Source organism: Ranitomeya imitator, chromosome 2 (assembly GCF_032444005.1).
Source record: "Ranitomeya imitator isolate aRanImi1 chromosome 2, aRanImi1.pri, whole genome shotgun sequence".
NCBI classification, from domain to species: domain Eukaryota; kingdom Metazoa; phylum Chordata; class Amphibia; order Anura; family Dendrobatidae; genus Ranitomeya; species Ranitomeya imitator.
Genome location: NC_091283.1, coordinates 370,773,446 through 370,796,240, shown reverse-complemented (window position 1 = coordinate 370,796,240; position 22,795 = coordinate 370,773,446). Strand labels below are relative to the sequence as shown.

Here is a 22,795-nt window from a genome sequence, read left to right as displayed (position 1 = left end):
GAAACAAATATTGTAAAAGTCACAAACAAGATGGAGAATTCACATCTATGATCAGCTCTAATCCTGCCATCTCCACCGTTCTCATTCCACAAGTATAAAACATATAATACTGGTGGATAAAACAAGATTGAGCTCAAGACCTTCTCAGTCACCTACACATCATAGGGGAGATGTCATGACACCTCCTTTCCACCTACCTGATGATCTTCAGGAACATTGGAATCTTCTTGTTTACAGTCCTGTGGTAGAAGAGGACGGGGACATCTCTCTGGTGTTGTCCTCTTACTGGGGGGAACTGGAGGAAACACATACAGGGACTGAATTCATCCTTTACAGACATATAATTATAGGCCGTGTATATTTAGTCCTGTCTATTACCTGGTGATGTGAGGGGCTGGGGAACCTCCATCATGACGTCCTTGTACAGATCTTTGTGTCCTTCTAAATACTCCCACTCCTCCATGGAGAAATAGACGGCGACATCCTGACACCTTATAGGAACCTGACACATACAATGATACCATCATCACCCAACCCCTTCATAGCGTTACTGTATAATGTCCCAACATTCCCAGCAGTGTCACCTGTCCAGTCAGCAGCTCAATCATCTTGTAAGTGAGTTCTAGGATCTTCTGGTCATTGAATCCCGCATGTTTCAGAGGGTGAGATAGAGGCCCCGTGATTGGCCTGAGGGGTCTTCCCCATCCCTCAGACACATGGGTTTGACAGCGCTCGCTAAAGATTTTGTTCACTACTGTGTAATCCTGGTTATGGAGAGATACATTAATAAATGTTACTATGGACATTTCCAGAGACCTCACCTCTCCAGTTCTGTCCATCTGTTATTCTTGTAGATAATTATTATGTAATATGACGTCATCAGAATCTCTCACCTCTCCAGTAAGCCGGAAGAGGATCTCTAGGGTGAGGTGTAATACGCTTTCCGCCATCTTGTCCCTGTCCCTATCCATCCTTGTAGGGTCACTCAGGAGAATTCTCTTATATAGAAGATCTCCACTGAGAGGATCAGATATTTTAGGGACCTGAATGAGAAGATGATCAACTGATGTAACATCATGAAAAAAATCTATTCATTATGTTAAAGGGAACCTGTCACCCCCAAAATCGATGGTGAGCTAAGCCCACCGGCATCAGGGGCTTATCTACAGCATTCTGGAATGGTGTAGATAAGCCCCCGATGTAAGCTAAAAGATGAGAAAAAAAGGTTATATTATACTCACCTGGGCGGGCGGTCCGATCCGATGGGCGTCACAGTCCGGTCCAACGTCTCCCATCTTCATAGGATGACGTCCTCTTCTGGTCTTCACACTGCGGCTGCAGTGCAGGCGTACTTTGTCTGCCCTGTTGAGGGCAGAGCAAAGTACTGCAGTGCGCAGGCACCGGGAAAGGTCAGAGAGGCCCGGCGCCTGCGCACTGCAGTACTTTGCCCTGCCCTCAAAAGGTCAGACAAAGTACGCCTGCGCCGGAGCGTGTAGACAAGAAGAGGACGTCATCTGATGAAGATAGGAGGCGCCAGACTGGACCGCAACAACTATCGGACTGGACCGGGACCTCCCCTGGGTGAGTATAATCTAACCTCTTTTTCTCATCTTGTAGGATACATCAGGGGCTTATCTACAGCATTCCAGAATGCTAGACTCAAAATAGAAAACATGCAACACCATGAATCAATATATAAAAATATACAACTTTATTGAAATAAATATATTAAGGTACATGGGATATGACAGGGGTTTAACCAGAACAAGGGTGGAAATATAACAAGGGGACCAGGCACCAGCAGGTGTACAGAAGTATGAAGGGTTAATCAAAGTAACTCCATATTGTGCCAGTAACCAGCATAAGAAAATGGTCCAGAGTACAAGTGCACACCTTAGGACAATCGAGGAGCAGAAAGGCTGTATACCACATCTGAAGATAGTAAGAGGAGTAAAGAACCAAATCAGAAAATCATAATAATTACCTGCTGGTGTCTGGAGCCCCGTGTGTTACTGGCACAATATGGAGTTACTTTAATTAACCCTTCATACTTCTGTACACCTGCTGGTGCCTGGTCCCCTTGTTATGTTTCCACCCTTGTTCTGGTTAAACCCCTGTCATATCCCATGTACCTTAATATATTTATTTCAATAAAGTTGTATATTTTTATATATTGATTCATGGTGGTGCATGTTTTCTATTTTGAGTCTAGCATTCTGTAATGCTGTAGATAAGCCCTGATGTATCCTACAAGATGAGAAAAAGGTGCCTGGTCCCCTTGTTATGTTTCCACCCTTGTTCTGGTTAAACCCCTGTCATATCCCATGTACCTTAATATATTTATTTCAATAAAGTTGTATATTTTTATATATTGATTCGTGGTAGTGCATGTTTTCTATTTTGAGTCTATCTATTTTGGCACTGAATCCTTTTCTGACTTCCTCCACATTTGATTGTGTTGCATGTGGATTTTGGCCTTGTATGTATAGGCAGCATTACAGAATGCTGTAGATAAGCCCCTGATGCTGGTGGGCTTAGCTCACCCTCCATTTTGGGGGTGACAGGTTCCCTTTAAGAAGAAATCTTCTCCACATCACATCTTCATGGTGGCAGCATCTACCTGATGATCCAAAGGACCATTGTGATTTTCTTTTTTACAGTCCTGCAGAAGAAGAGGACGAGGACATCTCTCTGGTGTTGTCCTTTTACTGGATACAACTGGAGGAAACACATACAGGGACTGAATTCATTATTTACATACAGATAATTATAGGCCGTGTGTATTTAGTCCTATCTATTACCTGGTGATGTGAGGGGCTGGGGAACCTCCATCATGACGTCCTTGTACAGATCTTTGTGTCCTTCTAAATACTCCCACTCCTCCATGGAGAAATAGACGGCGACATCCTGACACTTTATAGAAACCTGACACATACAATGATACCATCATCCCCTTGATCCCTCCATAGTGTTACTGTATAATGTCCCAACATTCCCAGCAATGTCACCTCTCCAGTCAGCAGCTCAATCATCTTGTAGGTGAGTTCTAGAATCTTCTGGTCATTCATGTCCTCATATATCAGGGGGTGAGATGAAGGCCTCGTGATTGGGCTTAGGGGTCTTCCCCATCCCTCAGACACAGGGGTCTGACAGCGCTCACTAGAGGTCTTCTTCACTACTGTGTAATCCTGGTTATGGAGAGATACATTAATAAATCCCACTACAGACATTTCCAGAGTCCTCACCTCTCCTTTCTGTCTATCTGTTATTCCCATAGATAAGAATGACGTAATGTGACGTCATCAGAATCTCTCACCTCTCCAGTAAGCCGGAAGAGGATCTCTAGGGTGAGGTGTAATATCTTCTCCACCATCTCTTTCCTGTCCTTATCCATCCTTGATGAGTCCATCAGTAAATATATCTTATATAAAATATCTCCACTGAGAGGATCCGATATTGTAGGAATCTGAAGAAGGAGAAGATGAGCCGATATAACATCATAAATAATTTATTCCATATGTCATGAAGAAATCTTCTCCACGTCACATCTTCATGGTGGCAGTATGTCGGGCAGATGATCTCCATAAACCATCATGTAACAGAACAGTTACATCTCAGACATACCGGCATCCTGTATCATAATTGCAGCGATCTAAACAGACTGAAGGAAACAATGGACGCCTGAGTGATGGAGTGGAAATATGTCATAAAGATGGAGCGCGGCCTGAACTCAATGTGTTTTGTGTCCTTTCCCCAGAATCTGCCATCTACACGGATAATGGGGCAGATTACTAATACAGGAGACGTTCTGGTCACAGGGACTCCGGAAATACAAAGTGTAATGACACTGGGAGGGTCCCGGGGAGCGGCCATGAGGGGGATTTACAGGAGTCATAAATTATAACTGCCGCAATTAGAAATGTCGCCTGAAGAAACCGCGATAGAAACAAGTCCGGTATAAAGAACCGCAGAGAGGCTTCTACAGGGGACGTGTGCGCTTCTCTCTATTCATCGTCTATGGGACGGAGGAGAAACGAGCGCGGCTCTAACTGGCGACAATGCAGGAAGACAACGAGAGAATCGCTGACGTTTTCTACCCTCAACGTGACAGGTTCCCTTATATGAAGCCCAGAATGACAAATACAAATGTTCTAGCGCCTGCGGCCAGTAATGGGGAATCTCCAGCACCTACCTCCACCTGCAGAGCCGCACACCACATATATGGCTGTTCTGTGCGCACAGGACCTGTGATGAGGTCACAGGAGGGGAGGAGTCAGGGGTCACATGATCAGGGGCCTCAGTGTATGTGAATATCATGCACTGAGGTGTTGTTCCAGAATGATACAGCGGAGTCACGAATGGGAAAAGAACAAGTTCACACAGTCCACTTTCTGTAACTATTTTACTTAGAGATGAAATTATTCCTACTCGGTTTTGATAACCGCACCAAGAGAACACATCGAACAAATATTTCGCCGGAAGGCTATATCCTCTGTGCTGAACAGCTCGGCACCAAACAGAACTGTTTCTGTTATATTCTCTACATAAATGTATCTGCTGACGTGCCCACCTGAACCGACCGCCATTACCTTATTACACCCTGAGAGAAGCTGATTTCATTAAATGAGTGCAAAGCATGTGTTGCCTGCGGTTCAGCACAGTGATTCACAATCCTAAGACTCAGGCCCGATTTAGGGGGGGGTCCAATCGGTGGCTTCCCACCAATACAGGGATAAATATCTCAAAACATGTAGAATACACGTCTCTTTGCTGTGAACCGTTTCTAATGATAAGGAATAGTGATGAGCGAATATACTCGTTACTCGAGATTTCTCGAGCATGCTTGGGCGTCCACGGAGTGTTGTTTAGTGCTCGGAGATTTAGTTTTTATTGCCGCAGCTGAATTATATACATCTGTTAGCCAGCATAAGTACATGTGGGGGTTGCCTGGTTGCTAGAAAATCCCCACATGTACTTATGCTGGCTAACAGATGTAAATCATTCAGCTGCGGCAAGAAAAACTAAATCTCTGAGCACTAAAAAATACTCGGAGGACACCCGAGCATGCTCGAGAAATCTCGAGTAACGAGTATATTCGCTCATCACTAATAAGAAACATTTAACAAATGAGAAACTATTGAAAGTTTAGGGACCTGGCTACGGTCCTACAACTCAGGGGCTGGTGCAAAGCGGCAGAGTCATGGCACCTGACCTGCGTCAGCATCCACTGACCTGGCTAGCCTAGCCAGCCTTCCTTAGTACCCTCCCTGTACCTAATGCTTAGCTTATGTCATGCGGCAGCCTTCTCCGATCCCAACAGAAGCTTCTAGGCGCTACCTATTCAGCTATATGATCGCCCCCTCGGATTAGATCAGATGAGAGTTTGTTCAGCTACCTTCGAGGAAGGAGGCGGACCCACGATATCGGCGCGAGAAGAGGATTCTCCACCGCGAAGCGTGGCAGGACTTCACTCTGGATCTTCAGTCACTGAAGATCCAGAGGTGAAGTGGTTCAGTCTTCACAGTGTCGCGGTGGGTGAGTATGATGTCTGTGTGTGTCTGTCTGTGTATCTTGCAGCTCCTGTCCTACACAGTACCATGCTGTATATACAGGTCCACACTATATCAAGCATTGCAGTGTGTCTGTGTATACTGTATGTACAGGTCCTTCTCAAAAAATTAGCATATAGTGTTAAATTTCATTATTTACCATAATGTAATGATTACAATTAAACTTTCATATATTATAGATTCATTATCCACCAACTGAAATTTGTCAGGTCTTTTATTGTTTTAATACTGATGATTTTGGCATAGACTCCTGATAACCCAAAAAACCTGTCTCAATAAATTAGCATATTTCACCCATCCAATCAAATAAAAGTGTTTTTTAATAACAAACAAAAAAACCAACAAATAATAATGTTCAGTTATGCACTCAATACTTGGTCGGGAATCCTTTGGCAGAAATGACTGCTTCAATGCGGCGTGGCATGGAGGCAATCAGCCTGTGACACTGCTGAGATGTTATGGAGGCCCAGGATGCTTCAATAGCGGCCTTAAGCTCATCCAGAGTGTTGGGTCTTGCGTCTCTCAACTTTCTCTTCACAATATCCCACAGATTCTCTATGGGGTTCAGGTCAGGAGAGTTGGCAGGCCAATTGAGCACAGTAATACCATGGTCAGTAAACCATTTACCAGTGGTTTTGGCACTGTGAGCAGGTGCCAGGTCGTGCTGAAAAATGAAATCTTCATCTCCATAAAGCATTTCAGCCGATGGAAGCATGAAGTGCTCCAAAATCTCCTGATAGCTAGCTGCATTGACCCTGCCCTTGATGAAACACAGTGGACCAACACCAGCAGCTGACATGGCACCCCACACCATCACTGACTGTGGGTACTTGACACTGGACTTCAGGCATTTTGGCATTTCCTTCTCCCCAGTCTTCCTCCAGACTCTGGCACCTTGATTTCCGAATGACATGCAAAATTTGCTTTCATCAGAAAAAAGTACTTGGGACCACTTAGCAACAGTCCAGTGCTGCTTCTCTGTAGCTCAAAAGTAGCTTTACCTGGGGAATGCGGCACCTGTAGCCCATTTCCTGCACACGCCTGTGCACGGTGGCTCTGGATGTTTCCACACCAGACTCAGTCCACTGCTTCCTCAGGTTCCCCAAGGTCTGGAATCGGTCCTTCTCCACAATCTTCCTCAGGGTCCGGTCTCCTCTTCTCGTTGTACATCGTTTTCTGCCACATTGTTTCCTTCCAACAGACTTACCATTGAGGTGCCTTGATACAGCACTCTGGGAACAGCCTATTTGTTGAGAAATTTCTTTCTGGGTCTTACCCTCTTGCTTGAGGGTGTCAATGATGGCCTTCTTGACATCTGTCAGGTCGCTAGTCTTACCCATGATAGGGGTTTTGAGTAATGAACCAGGCAGGGAGTTTATAAAAGCCTCAGGTATCTTTTGCATGTGTTTAGAGTTAATTAGTTGATTCAGAAGATTAGGGTAATAGGTCGTTTAGAGAACCTTTTCTTGATATGCTAATTTATTGAGACAGGTTTTTTGGGTTATCAGGAGTTGTATGCCAAAATCATCAGTATTAAAACAATAAAAGACCTGACAAATTTCAGTTGGTGGATAATGAATCTATAATATATGAAAGTTTAATTGTAATCATTACATTATGGTAAATAATGAAATTTAACACTATATGCTAATTTTTTGAGAAGGACCTGTATATAGTGTGGACCTGTTTACAGTACAGTGCTGTGTATACACTTTATACAGCCCCTCAGCCTCTATTCTATATACAGCCAGCACAGCAACAGCCTCTGATATATACAGGTAAACAGCCTCTGATATATACAGCAAATATTGAGATAGCTCTAAGGATATATCTAATTTGGATGGTAACAAACTGCAGTGTGGAGCGTTCCTTCTTAAAACTCAAATTAGTTGAAAACTGATTAAAGACATCCATGAAACAGGAACGACTTGTAAATTTGGCTATCATGAGCATCGAGTCAGATATACTGCATGAATTGAACTATAGTGACATCATTAGTGATTTTGCAGCACGAAAATCAAGAAAAGTGCCCGGATTGTAAACAATGAATGATTTTACCTGAATTACTCTGCATAAATGATTTTTGTAAATAAACTTGCGTTCGTTTCATTTTGTGTTTTTGCATTACATAATGTGCAACACCTTGAAAAATGGGCCTCCCTCCAAAATGGGCCCCGAGCCACCCACCTCTTAAATCCGGCCCCGCTAAGACTATATACTTCTATACCTATTTCCCAATCAAATATTCCCCACCCGCTCCAGTGTAATCTCAAGAAAATGAGAGGAAAAGTCCATCTTTGACTATATTAAGAATAATCCAAAATTAGCCATATTTATTATTATTATTATTATACATTTTTATAGCGCCATTTATTCCATGGCGCTTTACATGTGAATACGGGGCAAATATAGACAAATACATTAAACATGAGCAGATAACAAGGCACACGAGTACATAAGGAGGGAGGACCCTGCCCGCGAGGGCTCACAGTCTGCAGGGGGTGGGTGAGGATACACTAGGAGAGGGAAGAGCTGGCTGTGCGGCTGTTCAGTAGGTTGAGGATCACTGCAGGCTGTAGGCTTGTCGGAAGAGATGAGTCTTCAGGTTCTTTTTGAAGGTTTCTATGGTAGGCGCAAGTCTGATGTGTTGGGGTAGAGAGTTCCAGAGTATGGGGGAAGCACAGGAGAAGTCTTGGATGCGGTTATGGGAAGAAGAGATGAGAGGGGAGTAGAGAAGGAGGTATTTACATACATATCAGCAAAGGTGCCTTGGACAAAGTCTGCTGGAGCTGAACCACTGCTCCGTTTTATATTGTTCCACAGAGACTCCTCTACCAGTAGACAAATAGGAAACAGAAGTCTTGTCTGGGGGTCGATTTGTCCTTTGTAAGCACCAAAGAGTAGAATAGAATATTAAGTCACTGAACCGCAAAAGAAAATGGTCCGTAAAGTCAATATACCTAACTAATAGAGATGGGAAAACCCGAACAGTAAAGTTCGGCGTCCGTACCGAGCACCTACTGTTCAGGCACGCACACTGAACACGGACTTCACCAGGAAGTCTGTGTTACTGTTCGGGTTCGACTGCCCGAACAGCGTGTTTGTTGCTCTGCCATGTGCATGGCAGCACAGCAAACACTGCTTCTGATCGGCAGTGAAATCATCCCTGCAGGTCAGAGAGCCGCGGTTACCAAGCTGTCAAAAGACAGCGTGAGCGCTCAGCTGTGATCGGAGGTATAAAATTTACCTCTGATCATTGGTGTCAGCTGATGGGACTACTGATCCCATCATCCGACACATGCTGCCACTAATTACAGTGAGTGCTGGAGCGGCAGATGGGAGTATTCATCAGCTGCTCCTGCACTGTAAATAATAAAAAAAAGGCTTGAGTTCCCCTGTATTTTTGCTAACCAGCCAGGCAAAACTCACAGCTGGGGGCAGCAACCCTCAGCTGTGAGCTTCAGCAAGGCTAGTTATCAAGAATAGAGGGGTCCCCATGCTGGTTTTTTTATTATTTAAATAAATAATAAAAAAATGGCATAGGGTCCCTCCTTATTTTTGACAACCAGCTTTGCTAAAGCAGACAGCTGGGAGCTGTTATTTTCAGGCTGGTAAAGTACCATGGATATTGGCTTCCCCAGCCTAAAAATAGCAGCCCACAGCTGCCCAGAAAAGGCACATCTATTAGACGCGTCAATTCTACCACTTTGCCCGGCTCTTCCCAACTGCCCTGTAGCGACGCAAGTGGGGTGATAGTTGGGGGGGTTGATGTCACCTTTGTATTGTCAGGTGACATCAAGCCCCAAGGTTAGTAATGGAGAGGCGCCAATAAGATGCCCCCATTACTAACTGCATAGTCACATTGTAAGAAAACACAGACACGAAGAATAAAGTTCTTTAATTGAAAGAAATACACAGACTCCGTTAATAATCTTAATTAAACCATATTTTCGACCTTACCTAATTTCATCGAAGCCCTCGATCTCCTGTATTAAAACGAAAATTAAAAAACAACAATACATCATACCTGGCCATCATTCTGTCCCACGACGTAATCCATGTCTGGGGGATAAACAGTTTTCAACTTTGACGGTGCCAAGATGCGACCGTCCAGGCTGAGAACCACTGGTGACTGAGTGGCTGTGAGCGCGGCCTCAGTGACCGGTGGTGACGTCAACGAGGTTATGTTCGGTCACTGAGGCTCCGTTCCCAGTCGATCTGAATTGTGGTGATCTCGTGAGATCCCTGCTGGCAGGATAGATAGATAGATAGATAGATAGATAGATAGATAGATAGATAGATAGATAGATGATAGATATTGTAGATAGACAGATAGATACTGTAGATAGATAATAGATAGATAGATGCTGTAAACAGATAATAGATAGATAGATAGATATTGTAGATAATAGACAGATAGATACTGTAGATAGATAATAGATAGATAGATGCTGTAAACAGATAATATATAGATAGATAGATGATAGATAGATAATACTAAGCCCGATGTTTAGTAATGAACATAATAAAATGGTACATAAAGAGTAAAATAAAGACACACACATACAAAACCTGCGTTAGGCCGGGGTCACACTTGCAAGAGTCTCTTGCATCAATTCTCGGCACTGCCGCCAGCACTTGGACTGGAGCGTTCAGCTGCATAGAAATACATGCAGCCGCACACTCCGGTCCCGAGTGCAAGCGGCAGTATTGAGGTGCGAGACTCGCGCGACTTTCTTGCAAGTGTGACCCCGGTCTTAACCCCTTCACCCCGAAGCCTGTTTTCAACTTCCTGACCAGGCCATTTTTTTTTCAATTCTGACCACTGTCACTTTATGAGGTCATAACTCTGAAAAGCTTCAACAGATCCTGGTGATTTTGAGAATTGTTTTCTCATGACATATTGTACTTTATGATAGTGGTAAAATTTCTTCGATATGACTTGCGTTTATTTAGGAAAAAAATGGAAATTTGGCGAAAATTTAGCAATTTTCAAACTTTTAGTTTTTATGCCCTTAAATTAGAGAATCATATCACACAAAATAGTTAATAAATAACATTTTCCACGTGTCTTCTTTACATCAACACAATTTTGGAAACAATTTTTTTTGTTAGGAAGTTATAAGGGTTAAAAGTTGACCAGCGACTTCTCATTTTTACAACAATATTTGCAAAACCATTTTTTTAGGGACAACAGCACACTTGAAGTGACTTTGAAGGCCTAAATGACAGAAAATACCCAAATGTGACACCATTCTTAAAACTGCACCCCTTAAGGTACTCAAAACCACATTCAAGAAGTTTATTAACCCTTCAGGTGCTTCACAGGAATTTTTAGAATCTTTTAACAAAAAATGAACATTTAACTTTTTTCACAAAAAACTGACTTGAGATCCAATTTGTTTTAACAGGGTAACAGGAGAAATTGGACCTCAAAGTTGTACAATTTGTCTTCAGTATTCCGATACCCCATATGTGGGGGTAAACCACTGTTTGGGCGCATGACAGAGCTCGGAAGGGAAGGAGCGCCGATTGACTTTTCAATGCAAAATTGGCTGGAATTGAGATCGGACACCATGTCGCATTTGGAGAGCCCCTGATGTGCCTAAACAGTAGAAACCTCCCACAAGTGACACCATTTTGGAAAGTAGACCCCCTAAGGAACTTATCTAGATGTGTGGTGAGCACTTTGAACCCCCAAGTGCTTCACAGAAGTTTATAATGTATAGCTGTAAAAATAAAAAATCTTTTTTTTTTAAATGATCTTTTCACCCCAAATTTTTTATTTTCCAAGGGTGACAGGAGAAATTGGACCCGAAATGTTGTTGTGCAATTTGTCTTGAGTATGCCGATACCCCATATGTGGGGGTAAACCATTGTTTGGGCGCATCTTAGAGCTCGGAAGGGAAGGAGCACCGCTTGACTTTTCAACGCAGAATTGGCTGGAATTGAGATCAGATTCCATGTCGCGTTTGGAGAGCCCCTGATGTGCCTAAACAGTGGATCCCCCCACAAGTGACACTATTTTGGAAACTAGGCCACCCAAAGAATTTATCTAGATGTGTGGTGAGCACTTTGAACCTCTAAGGCTATGTGCACACGTAGCAGATTTGCCTGCGGATTTTTCTATACTAAATCCGAAGCTCTTGGTAGAAAACGCAGAACTGGCGAATTTTTGAAAAAACGGATCCGTTGCAAATCATGAAAAACTGATACAACTGATCTGTTTTTTTGAGAGAGAGAGAACTGAAAATGTGCATGATTTCAATGGAAAAATGCATGAAAAACCGGATTCTGAGGCCGGATTCATCATTTCACATCTCAGTTTCATACTTCAGTTTCGCCAGATCCGTTGCTGGGCGTTTTTTTCGCCAGACAGAAAAAAAACGTTTTTCTGTATGGTTTCTCCGTCCGCTGGAAACAGCTGTTCTGACAGATCTGGCAAAAAACGGATGAAACGTGTGGCCATCAGGCGTAATCCGGCGCTAATACTACTCTATGAGAAAAAAACGGATCCAGCAGAAAAAAAAACACGGATCCGTTTTTTCAAAACTCGCCGGATTGTGCCTGATGGCAAAAAACTGATGTGTGAAAGTAGCCAGATATATGGATAGGTATATCTATGTATCTACAGATATAACTATCTATCTACTGTATAAATATATATATATATATAGATCGATATAGCCATAGTTATCCATCTATAGATATATCCATAGTTATACCTATAGATATATCTATACATATATCCATAGTTATCCATGTATAGATGTATCCATAGATATATAATAGCGAGGCCTATGTTTCTTACTGAACGTTTAATTTAAAAAAAAACTGAAAAAATGGCGTGGGCTCCCATGCAATTTTCTGCACCAGAGGGGGAAAGCCGACGGCCGGGGGCCAATATTTGTAGCCTGGGAAGGGGGTAATACTCATAGCCCCCTCCCAGGCTATGAATATCAGCCTGCAGCGGTCTGCATAGCCTTTACTGGCTATTAAAATAGGGGGACCCCCCAAAAAATGACGTGGGGTCCCCCTATATTTAATAGCAAGAAAGGAGATGCGCCAATTCCGGCACTTAGCCCCTCTCTTCCCACTCCTGAGTAGCGGTGGGATATGGGGTAATAAGGCGTCAATGTCACCTTGCTATTGTAAGGTGACATTAGGCAGGGTTAATAATGGAGAGGCGTCAATAAGACGCCTATCCATTATTAATCCTAGAGTAGTGAAAGAGTTAAAAAATAAAGACACAGCCAGAAAAAAGTATTTTAACATTCTTAATTTAACCATACTTACCATACTCGATCGCCTGTAAAAAATTAAAAATAATAAACCGTATACTCCCTGTCCGACGCAGTCCAATTAATAACGAGTGTCCCATGAGGATCTCCCCTATAGAACAGTGACATTGGGTGATGTCAATGCTCTATAGACCAATCAAGTGTAGATGACGGACAGCACTCCCTTACTTGGGCGCTCGTTCCATATCCAGGGAACCCACCTGGGTAACACGTCACAGTCTGCACAAAGGAACAGCGCTCCACCGGGTGTATCGATAAAAATAAATCCTTTATTTAGCCATAGAACAAAAGCGACGTTTCGACCATATGCTGGTCTTTTTCAAGCATACAAACATGGCTGACAGGCGGTCTTAAATATCGTGGACACCACACAGGGAGCCAATCGCTACCAAGTACCGCCCATCTCACAATATAAATCAACATTATGTAAACATATATAAAATAGACATCAGGCATTATAATATACATATAGATAAAGTAACATTCATGAGATGGGCGGTACTTGGTAGCGATTGGCTCCCTGTGTGGTGTCCACGATATTTAAGACCGCCTGTCAGCCATGTTTGTATGCTTGAAAAAGACCAGCATATGGTCGAAACGTCGCTTTTGTTCTATGGCTAAATAAAGGATTTATTTTTATCGATACACCCGGTGGAGCGCTGTTCCTTTGTGCAGACAATGCTCTATAGACCTTCAGTGACACACTGACAGGAGACAATGGCTCCTGCAGTGCATCACTGAGGTTACCTTAGTTCAAGGTCTCACTTTATGGCATTGCTGCGTGGGAACTTTCTCACACAGCAGTGCCACAAGTGAGACTAGGGACTATTTTTTACAATGGTGGAGGAATACAGTGCGGAAGTATAACTATGGCACTGTTTTCCTGGAGAGCGGTCGCATCAGCTGATGCTGCTGTTCTCCACGGGAGATTGTCGTGGGACACTTGTCTTAATTGGATATCTGTGGACACAGGGAGTATAGTGTTTATTATTTTCATATTTTTTACAGGTGACACTGGCTTTCGGGATCAAAGTGACAAGTGATGGTGAGTATGTACTCTATGTTGTATGTACTGTATGTCTAGATGTTGTATGTATGTAGTATGTTGTATGAATGTTGTATGTATGTAGTATGTTGTATGTATGTAGTATGTTGTATGTATGTTGTATGTAATATGTTGCATGTATGTAGTATGTTGCAGGTATGTAGTATGTTGCATGTATGTTGCATGTATGCAGTATGTTGCATGTACACAGTATGTTGCATGTATGTAGTGTGTTGCATGTATGAAGTATGTTGCATGTTGTATGTATGTTGCATGCATGTAGTATGTTGCATGTTGTGTATGTAGCATGTTGTGTATGTAGCATGTTGTATGTATGTTGTATGTATGTAGTATGCTGTATGTATGTAGTATGCATGTTGTATGTATGTATGTTGTATGTAATATGTTGTATGTATGATGTATGTTTGTGTTTTTTTATACATTCAACACATTAGCCGGATGATGGGACTACTACTGTCCCATCATTGGCTAATGTGTCACTCACTGTCACTGTAGCAGGCATAGCTGGATGGGACTTTTAGCCCTATTGGATGATGCCTGCACACACACATGCACACACACACACACACACACAGTGTCACACACACCCGGACAGGCCACAGACCCCCTGGACAGGCCGCAGACCACCTGGACAGGCTGCAGACCACCCGGCAGCCCACAGAGCCAGCACGGAGAGCCCGCAGACCACCCGGACAGCCGGCAGACCTCCCAGACAGCCCGCAGACTTCCCGGACAGGCCGCAGACCACCTGGACAGCCCGCAGACCACCTGGACAGCCCACAGACCACACGGACAGGCCGCAGACTACCCGGACAGCCCGCAGACCTGGCACGGAGAGGCCGCAGACCCCGCCCACACGCACAGTCACCGCTCACACTCCGCCCACACTCTTCCCCCCTCCCGTACTGCAGCATTTCCTCTTCAGCTAAACAGCAGATCTTTTTTACATCTGCGGTTTTGCTGCGGAAGTGCCCGACTCAATGCAAGTCAATGGGTGCAGAACCGCTGTAGTTCCGCACAAAGAATTGACATGCTGCAGAAAAAGCAACGCTGCGTTTCCGCTCGTTTTTTTCCGCAGCGTATGCACAGTGGATTTGGTTTTCCATAGGTTTACATGGTACTGTAGACTGCATGGAAAACTGCTGCGGATCTGCGGTAAAAACTGCAACATGTGAACATGTTTTGTTTCACTAAAGTTTACAATGTAGAGCCGTGAAAATTAAAAAATATTTTTTTTTTCCACAAAGATGATTTCTTAGCCCCCAAATTTTTATTTTCACAAGGGTAACAGGAAAAATTCGACCCACAAAGTTGTTGTCCAATTTGTCCTGAGTACGCTGATACCCAATATGTGGGGGTAAACCACTGTTTGGGCGCACACCAGAGCTCGGAAGGGAAGGAGTACCGCTTGACTTTTTCAATGCAGAATTGGCTGGAATTGAGATCGGATGCCATGTCGCGTTTAGAGAGCCCCTGATCTGCCTAAGCAGTGGAAACCCCCCAATTCTAACTCCAACCCTAACCCCAACACACCCCTAACCCTAATACCAACCCTAACCCTAACCACACCCCTAACCCAAACACACTCCTAACCCTAATCCCAACCCTAACAACACCCCTAACCCTACCACACCCCTAATCCTAATCCCAACCCTAACCATAACCCTAACCACACTCCTAACCCTAACACACCCCTAACCCTAATCCCAACCCTAGCAATAACCCTAACCAAACCCCTAACCCTGACACACCCCTAACCCTAATCCCAACCCTAACCCCAACCGTAAACATAATCCAAAACCTAACCCCAAGCCTATCTCTAACTTTAGCCAAAATGCTAACCCGAACTTTAGCCCCAACCCTAACCCTAAGGGGAAAATGGAAATACCGTATATACTCAAGTATAAGCCGAGATTTTCAGCCCAAATTTTTGGGCTGAAAGTGCCCCTCTCGGCTTATACTCGAGTCACGGTAGCGGTGGGGTCAGCGGGTGAGGGGGTGAGGGCGCTCAGGCATACTTACCTGCTTCCAGCGATCCTGGCGCTCCCCCTGCCCTCCCACGGTCTTCTGTGCTGCAGCTTCTTCCCCTCTTCAGCGGTCACGTGGGACCGCTCATTAGAGAAATGAATAGGCGGCTCCACCTCCCATAGGGGCGGAGTCGCCTATTCATTCCTCTAATCAGCGGTGCCGGTGACCGCTGATAGAGAAAGAAGCTGCGGTACCGAAAACCGTGTGACGGCAGGGGGAGCCGGACGTCGGGACCAGGTAAGTATGTAATATTCACCTGTCCGCATTCCAGCCGCCCCATCTTCCCGGCGTCTATCTGCGCTCTGACTGTTCAGGTCAGAGGGCGTGATGACGCATATAGTGTGCGCGGCGCCCTCTGCCTGATCAGTCAGTGCGGAGAGACGCTGGGACCGGACGCCGGGAGCTGCAATCAAGAGAGGCAAGTATGTTTTTTTTTTTTTTATTGCAGCAGCAGCGGCGGCGGCACAGATTTATACCGAGCATCTATGGGGCAATATGAACGGTACAGAGCACTATATGGGGCAGATATGGAGCAATATGAACGGTGCAGAGCACTATATGGGGCAGATATGGAGCAATATGAACGGTGCAGAGCACTATATGGGGCAGATATGGGGCAATATGAACGGTACAGAGCACTATATGGGGCAGATATGGAGCAATATGAACGGTGCAGAGCACTATATGGGGCAGATATGGAGCAATATGAACGGTGCAGAGCACTATATGGGGCAGATATGGAGCAATATGAACGGTGCAGAGCACTATATGGGGCAGATATGGGGCAATATGAACAGTGCAGAGCACTATATGGGGCAGATATGGAGCAATATGAACGGTGCAGAGCACTATATGGGGCAGATATGGGGCAATATGAACGGTGCAGAGCACTATATGGGGCAGATATGGGGCAATATGAACGGTGCAGAGCACTATATGGCAGAGCTATGGGGAAATATGAACGGTGCAGAGCACTATATGGCACAGCTATGGGGCAATAATGATCTATTTTTATTTTTGAAATTCACCGGTAAATGCTGCATTTCCACCCTAGGCTTATACTCGAGTCAATAAGTTTTCCCAGTTTTTTGTGGCAAAATTAGGGGGGTCGGCTTATACTCGGGTCGGCTTATACTCGAGTATATACGGTAAATACTTTTTTTACTTTATTATTTTTCCCTAACTAAGGGGTTGATTTACTATTTCTAGCGGGTTTTTATGTTTGGCAGCTGTCACACACTAAAAGACGCTTTTTATTGCAAAAAATAGTTTTTGAATCACAACATTTTAAGAGCTATAAGTTATCCATATTTTGGCCCACAGAGTCATGTGAGGTCTTATTGTTTGAGAGACAAGTTGACATTTTTATTGGTACCATTTTCGGTCACATGACATTTTTATATTTTATTTACATATAAAAATGGATATATTGGAAAAATATATGTATATATTTTTTCATTTATTTGGGGATTTTAAAAAAATATATATTTTTGCACATTCTATTTTTTTTAAACTTTATAACATTGTCCCATGTTGGGACATCACTGTATCATGTCAGATCGCTGATCTGACATTTTGCATAGCACTGTGTCAGATCAGCGATCTGACAGGCAGTGCAGGAGGCTTTCCGCTGCCTGCTCTAAGCAGGCGCTTGCAAGCCACCTCACTGCAGGACCCATCTTGGAGCCGGGGGTCTCCATGGAGACTGCCAGAACAGCGCGATCGCATCATGTTGTTCCGGTGGGAGAGCTGTTGTGGATTCTGTTTTTGGGCTCCCTCTGGTGGTTACAGATGGTACTGGGTGACTTGTGTTCTCTGCGGTCTCTGGTGTCCACCTGTTCTATCAGGATATGGGAGTTTCCTATTTAACCTGGCTTTCTTGTCATTTCCTCGCCGGCTATCAATGTAATCAGTGTGTCTTGTTACTTCTGCTTCCCGCTTCTGTATTCTTCAGGACAAGCTAAGTTTTTGATTTTCCTGTTCCACGTTTTGCTTAATTTTTGTCTTAGTCCAGCTTGCAGATATGTGATTCCTTTTTGCTAGTTGCTCTAGTGGGCTGATATTACTCCTCATGTTCCATGAGTTGGAACATGAGTTCAAGTAATTTCAGGATGGTTTTTTGTAGGGTTTTTCGCTGACCGCGCAGTTCACTTTTGTATCCTCTGCTATCTAGCTTTAGCGGGCCTCATTTTGCTGAATCTGTTTTCATAACTACGTATGTGCTTTCCTCTCATTTCACCGTCATTACATGTGGGGGGCTGCTATTTCTGTGGGGTGTTTCTCTGGAGGCAAGAGAGGTCTGTGTTTCTTCTAATAGGGAAAGTTAGTTCTTCGGCTGGCGCGAGACGTCTAGAATCATCGTTGGCACGTTCCCCGGCTACAGCTAGTTGTGTGTTGAGGTTCAGGATCGCGGTCAGCTCAGTTTCCATCACCCTAGAGCTTGTTTTGTTTTTTGTGCTTGTCCTTTTGTGATCCCCTGCCATTGGGATCATGACAGTATAGCCGGCCAAAAAGTGGTAATCGTATTGGCTGAAGTAGGAGGAAAAGTAGTCTGAGGAAGTTTTTTTTTTTTTTTCCCCTCAGAGTTTGCTGCATAGCCTTAATTGCAGCCTGGCTGCGTCTTACCTCCTCTTAATCCTTGAATGGCTCTGACCTCAGCTGTTTATCATGGACGTCCAGAGTTTGGCTTCCAGCCTGAATAATCTTGCTGCTAAGGTTCAAAATATACAAGATTTTGTTGTACATGCTCCTATGTCTGAACCTAGAATTCCTATCCCAGAGTTTTTTTCTGGAGATAGATCTAGTTTTCTGAATTTTAGGAACAATTGCAAGTTGTTTCTTTCTTTGAAATCTCGCTCTTCTGGAGACCCTGCTCAGCGAGTCAAGATTGTTATATCTTTCCTGCGGGGTGACCCTCAGAATTGGGCATTTGCATTGGCACCAGGGGATCCTGCGTTGCTCAATGTGGATGCGTTTTTTCTGGCATTGGGTTTGCTCTATGAGGAACCTAACCTAGAGATTCAGGCTGAAAAAGCTTTATTGGCTCTCTCTCAGGGGCAAGATGAAGCAGAAATATATTGTCAGAAATTTCGGAAATGGTCGGTGCTTACTCAGTGGAATGAGTGCGCCCTGGCTGCAAGATTCAGAGATGGCCTTTCTGAGGCCATTAAAGATGTCATGGTGGGGTTCCCTGCGCCTACAGGTCTGAATGAGTCTATGACTATGGCTATTCAGATTGATCGGCGTTTACGGGAGCGCAAACCTGTGCACCATTTGGCGGTGTCTTCTGAACAGGCACCTGAGACAATGCAATGTGATAGAATTCAGTCCAGAAGTGAACGGCAAAACTATAGGCGGAAAAATGGGTTGTGTTTTTATTGTGGTGATTCAGCTCATGTTATATCAGCATGCTCTAAACGCACAAAAAAGGTTGATAAGTCTGTTGCCATTAGTACTTTACAGTCTAAGTTCATTCTGTCTGTGACTCTGATTTGTTCATTATCAGCCATTTCCGTCGATGCCTATGTGGATTCAGGCGCTGCCCTGAGTCTTATGGATTGGTCATTTGCCAACCGCTGTGGGTTTAGTCTGGAGCCTCTGGAAGTCCCTATTCCTTTGAAAGGAATTGACTCTACACCTTTGGCTATGAATAAACCTCAGTACTGGACACAAGTGACCATGCGTATGACTCCCGTTCATCAGGAGTTGATTCGCTTCCTGGTACTGTATAATTTACATGATGTCTTAGTGCTTGGTCTGCCATGGTTACAAACTCATAACCCAGTCTTGGACTGGAAAACGATGTCTGTGTTAAGCTGGGGATGTCAGGGGGTTCATGATGATGCATCTCCGATTTCTATCGCTTCATCTACTCCTTCTGAGGTTCCGGTATTTTTGTCTGATTATCGGGATGTTTTTGAGGAGCCTAAGCTCAATTCGCTTCCTCCTCACAGGGATTGCGATTGTGCTATAGATTTGATTCCTGGCAGTAAATTTCCTAAAGGTCGTTTGTTCAATCTGTCAGTGCCAGAGCATACTGCTATGCGGGATTATGTTAAGGAGTCCTTGGAAGAGGGACATATCCGTCCATCTTCGTCCCCTTTGGGAGCAGGTTTTTTTTTTGTGGCCAAAAAAGATGGTTCCTTGAGGCCTTGTATAGATTACCGTCTTTTGAATAAGATTACAGTTAAATATCAGTATCCTTTGCCATTGTTGACTGATTTGTTCGCTCGCATTAAGGGGGCTAAATGGTTCACTAAGATTGATCTTCGGGGTGCGTATAATCTTGTGCGGATAAAGCAGGGTGATGAGTGGAAAACCGCATTTAATACGCCTGAGGGCCATTTTGAGTATTTGGTGATGCCTTTTGGACTTTCTAATGCTCCTTCTGTCTTCCAGTCCTTTATGCACGATATTTTCCGTGAATATCTGGATAAATTTATGATTGTGTATTTGGATGATGTTTTGGTTTTTTCGGATGACTGGGAGTCCCATGTTCAGCAGGTCAGGAAGGTGTTTCAGGTCCTGCGGGCCAATTCTTTGTTTGTAAAAGGTTCAAAGTGTCTCTTTGGAGTCCAGAAGATTTCTTTTTTGGGTATATTTTTTCCCCTTCTACTATTGAGATGGATCCCGTCAAGGTTCAGGCTATTTGTGACTGGACGCAGCCTACATCTCTTAAGAGTCTACAGAAGTTCTTGGGCTTTGCTAATTTTTATCGTCGTTTCATAACTAATTTTTCTAGTGTTGTTAAGCCTTTGACGGATTTGACTAAGAAGGGTGCTGATGTTGCTGATTGGTCTCCTGCGGCTGTGGAGGCCTTTCAGGAACTTAAGCGCCGGTTTTCTTCTGCTCCTGTGTTGCGTCAGCCAGATGTTTCGCTTCCTTTTCAGGTTGAGGTTGATGCTTCCGAGATTGGAGCGGGGGCGGTTTTGTCACAGAGAAGCTCCGATTGCTCAGTGATGAAGCCATGTGCGTTCTTTTCTAGAAAGTTTTCGCCCACTGAGCGGAATTATGATGTTGGTAATCGGGAGCTTTTGGCCATGAAATGGGCATTTGAGGAGTGGCGTCATTGGCTTGAGGGTGCTAGACATCGTGTGGTGGTCTTGACTGATCACAAAAATCTGATTTACCTTGAGTCTGCCAAGCGTCTGAATCCTAGACAGGCTCTTTGGTCACTGTTTTTCTCCCGTTTCGATTTTGTGGTTTCATACCTGCCAGGTTCAAAGAATGTGAAGGCGGATGCTCTTTCTAGGAGTTTTGTGCCTGACTCCCCTGGAAATTCTGAGCCCACTGGTATCCTTAGGGATGGGGTGATTTTGTCGGCTGTCTCCCCAGACTTGCGACGTGCTTTGCAGGAGTTTCAGGTGGATAAACCTGATCGTTGTCCGCCTGAAAGACTGTTTGTTCCGGATAATTGGACCAGTAGAGTCATCTCCGAGGTCCATTCTTCTGCGTTGGCAGGTCATCCTGGAATATTTGGTACTAGAGACTTGGTGGCCAGGTCTTTTTGGTGGCCTTCCTTGTCGAGGGATGTGCGTTCTTTTGTGCAGTCTTGTGAAGTTTGCGCTCGGGCTAAGCCTTGCTGTTCTCGGGCCAGTGGATTGTTGTCACCTTTGCCTATTCCGAAGAGGCCTTGGATGCACATTTCCATGGACTTTATTTCGGATCTCCCTGTCTCTCAAAAAATGTCCGTCATCTGGGTTGTGTGTGACCGCTTTTCTAAGATGGTTCATCTGGTACCCTTGCCTAAGTTGCCTTCCTCCTCTGAGTTGGTCCCTCTGTTTTTTCAGAACGTGGTTCGTTTGCATGGGATTCCGGAGAACATCGTTTCTGACAGGGGATCCCAGTTTGTGTCTAGATTTTGGCGGACGTTCTGTGCTAAGATGGGCATTGATTTGTCCTTTTCGTCGGCATTCCATCCTCAGACGAATGGCCAGACGGAACGAACTAATCAGACCTTGGAAACTTATTTAAGGTGTTTTGTTTCTGCTGATCAAGATGACTGGGTTACCTTTTTGCCGCTTGCCGAATTTGCCCTTAATAATCGGGCTAGTTCTGCTACCTTGGTTTCTCCTTTCTTTTGTAATTCGGGGTTTCATCCTCGTTTTTCCTCTGGTCAGGTGGAGCCTTCTGATTGTCCTGGAGTGGACATGGTGGTGGATAGGTTGCATCAGATTTGGACTCATGTGGTGGACAATTTGAAGTTGTCGCAGGAGAGGGCTCAGCAGTTTGCTAATCGCCGTCGCCGCGTGGGTCCTCGACTTCGTGTTGGGGACTTGGTGTGGTTGTCTTCTCGTTTTGTTCCTATGAAGGTCTCTTCTCCTAAGTTCAAGCCTCGGTTCATCGGTCCCTATAGGATCTTGGAAATTCTTAACCCTGTGTCGTTTCGTTTGGATCTCCCGGCATCGTTTGCTATTCATAATGTGTTCCATCGGTCGTTGTTGCGGAAGTATGAGGTACCTGTTGTTCCTTCGCATGAGCCTCCTGCTCCGGTGCTGGTGGAGGGAGAATTGGAGTATGTTGTGGAGAAGATCTTGGATTCTCGTGTTTCCAGACGGAAACTCCAATATTTGGTCAAGTGGAAGGGTTATGGTCAGGAGGATAATTCTTGGGTGGTTGCCTCTGATGTTCATGCTGCTGATTTGGTCCGTGCATTTCATAAGGCTCATCCTGGTCGCCCTGGTGGTTCTCGTGAGGGTTCGGTGACCCCTCCTCAAGGGGGGGGGTACTGTTGTGGATTCTGTTTTTGGGCTCCCTCTGGTGGTTACAGATGGTACTGGGTGACTTGTGTTCTCTGCGGTCTCTGGTGTCCACCTGTTCTATCAGGATAT

At 44.4% G+C, this 22,795-nt stretch overlaps 1 pseudogene; it reads right to left on the bottom strand.

The window, feature by feature from the left end:
• LOC138666599 (zinc finger protein 850-like) overlaps nucleotides 1-22,795 on the bottom strand; it is a 75,481-nt pseudogene that overhangs the window by 22,279 nt on the left and 30,407 nt on the right.